The sequence below is a fragment of the Lissotriton helveticus genome, chromosome 10, assembly GCF_964261635.1.
Source record: "Lissotriton helveticus chromosome 10, aLisHel1.1, whole genome shotgun sequence".
NCBI classification, from domain to species: domain Eukaryota; kingdom Metazoa; phylum Chordata; class Amphibia; order Caudata; family Salamandridae; genus Lissotriton; species Lissotriton helveticus.
Genome location: NC_136071.1, coordinates 796,233,229 through 796,240,638, shown reverse-complemented (window position 1 = coordinate 796,240,638; position 7,410 = coordinate 796,233,229).

Below are 7,410 nucleotides of genomic sequence, written 5' to 3'. Positions count from 1 at the left end.
GGCGTGACACTATCTCATTTCAGTGCGGTGGTCCGCATCACCGCACTGAAATTGAATGTCACGCATTACAGCGTCTCCTCCACTGTCAAAGGGGGTAGTGCTTCTAATGCAGCTTCAACTAGTGTGGAGGCGCGGGGTAATTGCGCAAAGCCGAGGAGTGCTCTTGCAGGCTTGGCGCCTGGCTCAGCTGCTGTTACAATGTAACAACACAGGGGCATGGCACACTGCGCGCACCTCAGGATTTCGCACATAACTTTATTTAAGGCGGGTCGGGTGACGGTCCTTTCTCCTGCCGCCCGAGGCACAATCAGCACAGTTCCCAAGAAAAGATTTTGCTCGCACCATTGTGGGAAATGTAATAATCACCGAGTCAACCCACAACGACATCCGAGTGAACCTGGCCTCTGGAGTGGTTCTCAGCTGCGGCCTCAGCCTCTACAGTGCACACCAGCAGCCCGTATCTTTAAATCATGCACAGAAGCTGTGTTGTAGTGGGTGGGGCCGCCTGGGAGAGTCCGAGTTGTGTGCACCGGCTACCAGAAGGTGCGTTACAGCTGAAAAGAAGTAAGTGCTTGCAGTACCCCCTAATTCATCAACTGAAACGCTGTGTGATGACTAACTTCCGAAACAAGGAAGTGTTAATTATCTTCAAGGCTTGCGAATGTCTTCTCTGTACCTACGTTTTGCTAGGTGTTATTAGCAGGAACTGCTGTTGCACTGTTATATCTGAACGGTTCTGTTTCTGTAAAATTTTTATTTTTTTCTCGTTGGAACAGGATCAATCAAGTAAAATTGCTGTGGGGGAGGGGAGGGGGGAGTGAAGCTCCAAACGAACGTCCAAACACTCACAAACAGGTCTCAGCAAATTCTATGGCTCTTGAGTTCAGGAGGTTGTTCAAATGACATTAATTTGGAAAGCGCCTGTGAGCCCTCCAGACTCCCTTATGCTGCAAGTGCCCTGGATTTTTCTTTTAAATAATCAGCACTGTCGCTTTGTTCAGTTTGACCAGCTAATCCGGACCTGTCAGCACTACATACAGCTCCTGGAATACATTATGTAGTTAATGAAAGTGGGTCGAGCAGTGCTGGTTACACGGAGTTACCTGGCAGGAAACATGCAAATATTTCTTGTTAGCGCCTAAATATAGTGTTTCAGTTTATTCAGCCTCGGCGTCGGGGTGGGGGGTAAGTGTACATGTTAATTAGCAAATTCCTTTTTGGCAGAGCGCGATCAGGCAGCTGCCTGCAGTCAGTGGGTGCTGGTTGTACAGCATGTCAGATTATATTACATACAGTTACTTACTGTGCTATGGTGAATCAGGCCAGTATCAGACCTACGTTGCCCCAGTGAGGAAAATGTGTAAGTCAAGATCTACTGTTGCACTGACTTGCTATGCTATGAACATTTCTTTTTGCTGATGCAGTCAAGTTGCTCAAAGGGTGTAATTTCAGATATTTGTTTCCTTTATCTCATCTGCTTGATTTTTCCCGTGAAAAAGTGTCACTCATAGTCGGTCAAATGTCACTCATAATTACTCTGAAATTCATGCCTGTCAAGCATCACGCATCAGCCGTGACGTTCACGCATTTCAGTGCGGTGTGCCGCATCACCGCACTGAAATGCATTGTCACGCATTTATGCCTCTCTGAAATGTTGGGTATGCAGGTGCCAGCGTGCGCCACCGGCGGCGCCTGTGTGCGAGCTCTGCTGCTCCAGTGCGTGCTGCCAGCAGTTGCTTGCAGGGTTCAGTGCATTAATAAATAGTTAAATATTGTTCCTATCAGCTCTGGAGTGGCCGACAGAGCAACAAAGAAACATATCTGCGCAGCCTAGTGCCTGGCGCCAGGCTGCATTTCCTGCGGCGCGGCAGTAGTACTGCCATTCTAATGTCCGGTCCTGGAGGAAGGGGAAGTGACGAGACAGAAGCGGCGGGGGATTCAATGTGAGTCCACGAGTCCTCTGGTCCACTGCTGACTGTGCCGCGGTGCGCAGGCGGGCACCGCAACGACTCCCCCTTCAGTTTGCCAGACCGGTGGGGGCACCAAGACCCAGAGTGACTGAATAATGTGTCACACACTCACAGCTCCGGCCGCCCGTCGCACTTCAGAGGCATCGGGTGATTGCAGGCACACACAAGTGTGGCCGGGCGGGCCGGGGAAGAGTCAGTGAGTCAGGCAGGGTCTGGGAGAAAGAGCCTGCTCTGCTGCAGAGTGCATCATGCAGTGTGCTACAGCAACGGGTCCCTGTGCGGCTCATGCCGCGGCCTCCGGACGTCATCGAAGGAGCCAGATAGACTTTCATTTATGTGCTTGTAGGGTTTTAGGATTTAGAGAGAGTGTGTCAAAGGTCGCGTGCAGATGGCATATTAAGAGCAGATATGGACGCATTATTTTCCAGGCTTCCTTAGACGAAACTGAAGGCCGTTGTACAACAATTGCCGCTCCTCGAGTTGAATCACACAGTAAGTTGCCTCAGTGAGGTATCAGATTTTCTTCAAACTGTACTTTCAATTTTATTAAAAGTGCTAGCGCGCTGCCAGTCATACTACTTTCAGTGCCAGAGAACTCAGCTCACGTGCTTAGTGTCTATGTGTTAGCTCTGTGACAGCACCTTTTGGAAACAAATTAAATGTGTGCAGGGGCCCTTCTGTTCTGGGCAGTGTGTGCGGCTCTGCATTCACATTATGTTACGCAATTATTTCATAACCTCTTGGAGATACCTGATTGTGAATTGTTTAACAGTGACACTAGTGTATTTAATCTTGTATCAGACATACTCTGGTTCTTATCTAAACGACTGCGTTTTTGTCTAAACAATTGCATTTGCAATTTCTATCTCCATGGAGTTTTTTAAGACAAGCCTTTTGCTAGCATGAATTATAAAATGGGTCCTCTCAGGTCCCCTTCCTGTAAGTTAACATTCATCTTAGAAAGGGGCAGTAGGTTAGTAACTTTGCAATTCAGAGACTATGCAGCAGCTTGAAAGACTTTCCAAAGCTTATTACTGTTTTAAAGGAGGTAATTGTAAAGTTGGTGCTTATAATAAACTGCACGATGCTGTGTTGGAGGAGTTAAGTACTTTATTTATCTAATTACAATATCTGCTGAGGAGCGCCGGCCGGCGCTTCCTAACGGTGTTTTCTCAGCGCGCAATCAGGCTGCGCGCGCAGCTTGCCGACATGGTCGTCGCACGTCACGCCTACGTGACGTGCAACTACTAGAATGCGTCCACTACATATCTCCCCCTTTTTTATCAAACAAGATGAGTCACTTACAGTTCCTTGTCCATTTCAAAATCTCGATACCTGGAAGGTCTTACCACCTGCCTTCCGCTCCTTGTGACCCTGACTGGGTTCTCCATTGTCTCTTGACTCTGCAACTCATTGCTTACTGTTCCTTCGTTCAGAGCTCCCTCTTCATGCGTGCTTCTCTCCAACCTGTCCCATTCCATTCCTTGACTTCCATTTTCTCCTTCCTCTTCACTTTCCGTTCCTGCTCTCACTCCGCCTCGCTGCTCCGCGGTCTCTTGACTCCTTTCCACCTCAGAACCTTCCTTGTCTTCCCAATCGGTGCCCTGTTGCTCCCAGCCCAAAACCTTATTGCACCTGGCCATGCGGTCTTGGGACCACACGTTTCCGTCGCTTAATAGGGCTGCCCGATCATACACCTCGACCACTTGCAACGGCTTGCTGTACTTGCTGTCTCCCTTCTTCTGCAGGGTGGCCACTCTTACTCTTACCCACTCTCCTTGCTCCAGACCGGTGCCTTTGACATTCCTACGTCTGTTGTAGTGGTTGCTGTAAATTGTCTGTGCTTTTTCCAGGTTGGCCCGCACCACTGCAGGGGACCATTCACTAGTGATAAGCTTTTCCTTCCACACTCTGTTATCGTGGGTAAAGGGTTCACGTCCTCTCAGTATTTGGAATGGACTATACCCCGTACCAGTGGGTGTTATTCTATAGGCCCATACCATGTTCTCTAGCGCCTTCTCCCAGTTCTGTGCACTTGATATGGCTGCTTGTATGGCTCCCATCACTACCCTGTTAAATCTCTCCACTAAACCGTTTCCAGCCGGATGGTAGATTGCAGTATGTTTGACAGTGACGCCATTTCTTTGCATGAACTTGTTCCACTTTTCTGACGTGAACTGGGGTCCGTTGTCACTCAAAATCGATTTGGGTATTCCTTCCCTCGTGAAAGTCTCTGACAGAAATGTAAGGATGTTCTCTGTGTCCATGGATTCATCTATTCTCAACTCTGGCCACTTCGAATATCGATCCATGAGGACACACACGTATTTCTGTGTACCTTGGTCATCTAGGACCGGTCCCAAAATGTCTATGGATAGTTCCTCCCACGGATTAGAAGGGGGGTCAAACTTTCCTATCGCTGACCTCAATGGTTTTAATGTCTTGTCTGCCCGTTGACATTGGGGACACTCTCTGACATGCCTTTCAGCCCTTATGTCCATGCCTGGCCACCAGTAATTTTGTTTGGCACGCGCTTTGAGTTTCCCTATGCCCAGGTGTCCCTCATGTAGCAAGTCCATCAGTTTTGAAGTGAGGTTCCTTGGGGGAATCACCTTATCCCCTCTGTATATGAAGATTCCTTTGTCTCCTAACGACAGTTCTTCCCGCACTTCGAAGTACGGCTTGAGACTTGCCCTCACGTTCCTTTTGTCCGGCCATCCCTGTACGATGTACCTCTTCACTTCCTTTATGTCAGTGTCCTCTTCATATGACTCTGTCCATTCTTGTAGACTGATCAGTTTCTCTTGGTCCTCTATTAGAGCTACCAACTCTCCACTGCCGACATGGTCTTCCTCTCCTGGCTCCATGGCAGCTGCCCTGCTCAGAAAATCCGCTACTCGGTTCCGGCTTCCCGGAATGTACTCGACATCGTACCTGAACTCGAGCAACTTTAGAGACATTTTGGATATCCGGGGGGTGGCACTGGCATGTCCACTCGACGTCAGCACCTTCACCAACGGTTTGTGGTCTGTCCTGAGTAGGAAGCGTGTTCCCCACAGAAATTGCCGGAATCTCGTCATGGCCCATACGACCGCCAGCATTTCTTTCTCGATCACGCTGTATTTGCTTTCCGTGTCTGACAAGGCTCTGGACGCAAAGCTGATGGTCTCCATTTCCCCTCTGCCTCTGTCTTGCATGAGTACAGCACCCAGGCCTTTGTCGCTGGCATCTGTCGTCAGTACGGTGGTGCCTTGTGGGTCGTACCCTTTGAGGGGAACAGCTCCAGTGACATCCCTTTTGATCAACTCGAACTCTGCTTGGGCTTCCGGTGTCCACTGGAACACTGTGCTGTCTCTGGTCAACAGCCTCAAGTGGTGGGTCTTGGAAGCGAAGTGTACCACAAACTTGCTGTAGTACTCCGCCATCCCCAGGAACGACCTGACTTCTTCCTTGTTCCTGGGCGGCGGTGCTTCAGCGATGGCTTTGACATTTTCCGATTTGGGGGTAACGCCCTGTCGTCCGATCTCGTGACCTAGGTACGTTACTGACTGCAGTCCCAACCGACACTTCGACCACTCCGCCGTGAGGCCTTTGTTCTCTAGTGTTTTCAACACCTTTCCCAGCTTCTGATCATGATCCTGCTGGTCTCGGCCCATCACCAAGATGTCATCCTGGAAATACTGGACATCCTTGCAGTCTCTGAACAGTTGGTGCATCATTTTCTGGAAGACAGCAGCTGCTGAGGCCAGCCCAAAAGGCATCCGACAAAATTGGTAACATCCAAACGGGGTGATGAAGGATGTGAGCCGTTTGCTGTCCGGGTGAAGTGCAATTTGGTGATAGGCCGAGGTCAAGTCGATGGTGGAGTACCACTGCACCCCCCTGGTCTTAGTCAACATTTCCTCGATCCTGGGGAGGGGAAATTTCTCCACCACAATATTCTTATTCAGTTCTCTTAGGTCCACACAGAGCCGGACCTTCCCATTTGGCTTCATTACGACCACCAGGGGCGCCAACCATTCTGCACAGGTTATCGGCTCTATTATTCCTTTCTTTTCCAGCTCCTGGAGTTCAGTTTGGACTGCTTCTCTCACCGCAATCGGCACATTCCTCACCTTGTGGGCTACCGGAATGGCCCCTTCCTTGAGCACAATCCTGTGTTGGAAGTTTTCCATCCGTCCCACTGTGCCACCAAACACTTTCGGGTAGTTCTCCTTCCATTTGTTCATGTCTGGCCATTCTTCTTGCTCTGTAAGTAATATTTGTTCTTTTCCTCCTGGATCCAGTTTTATTCCTAGGTCCCCTTGGTCTAGCCATCCCAGGACCGAGGGTCCTTTTTCCGCAATGTACAGCTTGCACCATGCTGACCGGCCCCTGAATTCGAACAGTAGGCGGCGGAACCCCAACATTGGAATGCGGTCGCCATTGTAGGTGACAGGTCGGATGTCTAACTTTTCCAACTCCGGTCCCAACTTGGGTCTGAATGTTTCTTCCCATACTGCCTGTTGGATGATGGTGAAGGGGGATCCTGTGTCCGCCACCACGGTGATGGTGATACCTCCCATTGACATGTCCAGGATGGGTTTGGTGGATTTCCTCCCTTCTATGCTCATTACCTGGTCATATATGCACAGGACGGTGACCACCTCTTCCTCTGCAACCTCTTCCAGATCTTCCTCCCCTTGCTCGACGCATTTCACTGTTTCCTTAGAGTGTTTCTTCCTACACACCTTTTCGTAGTGGCCCAGGATGCCGCAGTGTAGGCACTTGGCTCGGAATGCGGGACATCTTCTGTCGCGTGCGTCGTGGGACCAACTGCCACATCTGTAGCACGATTTCTTGTTGTCGCTCCCTGTTTGTTTTCCTTGCCATCTACTGGTTCCTTTGGTTGCTGGGTCTCTTCCTCTTTGGTCCTTACGGTGGTCTCCCTCTTGTATCCTGTTCACCATTGTTGGGGTGACCACTTCTTTCTTGGTCGCTGCCGCGCACCTCCTGGCAAGCTCCGCCCTTTTTACGATGACCATTACTTCTTTGAGCGTGGTGTCGCCGCTCGCCCACAACTTGTCTTGGACCTGTGTGCTCGTCGTGTGCATCACGATCTGGTCTTTTATGAATTCATCCTCCCACCGTGCGTATTTACACGGGGCCGCTAGTTTCCTCAAGGCCCCTACATATTCCTCTATGGTTTCTCCAGCCCGTTGTTTCCTTTGCTGGAAGTTAAACCTATCCACAGACACACATATGGTGGGACGGTACCTCTCATCCAGGTCTTCCACTGCATGGGCATAGACGTCCGAGTCGTTGTCCTCTCTCTTCTTGGGCACCAGGCTCTTGTAAATCCTGAGACCCTCCGGTCCCAGGTTCAGCAGCAGAATATGTTTCTTTCTTTGGGGGGTGAACTTCTCTTCATTTTCATCCTCTAGGACCCCTATAAAATTAT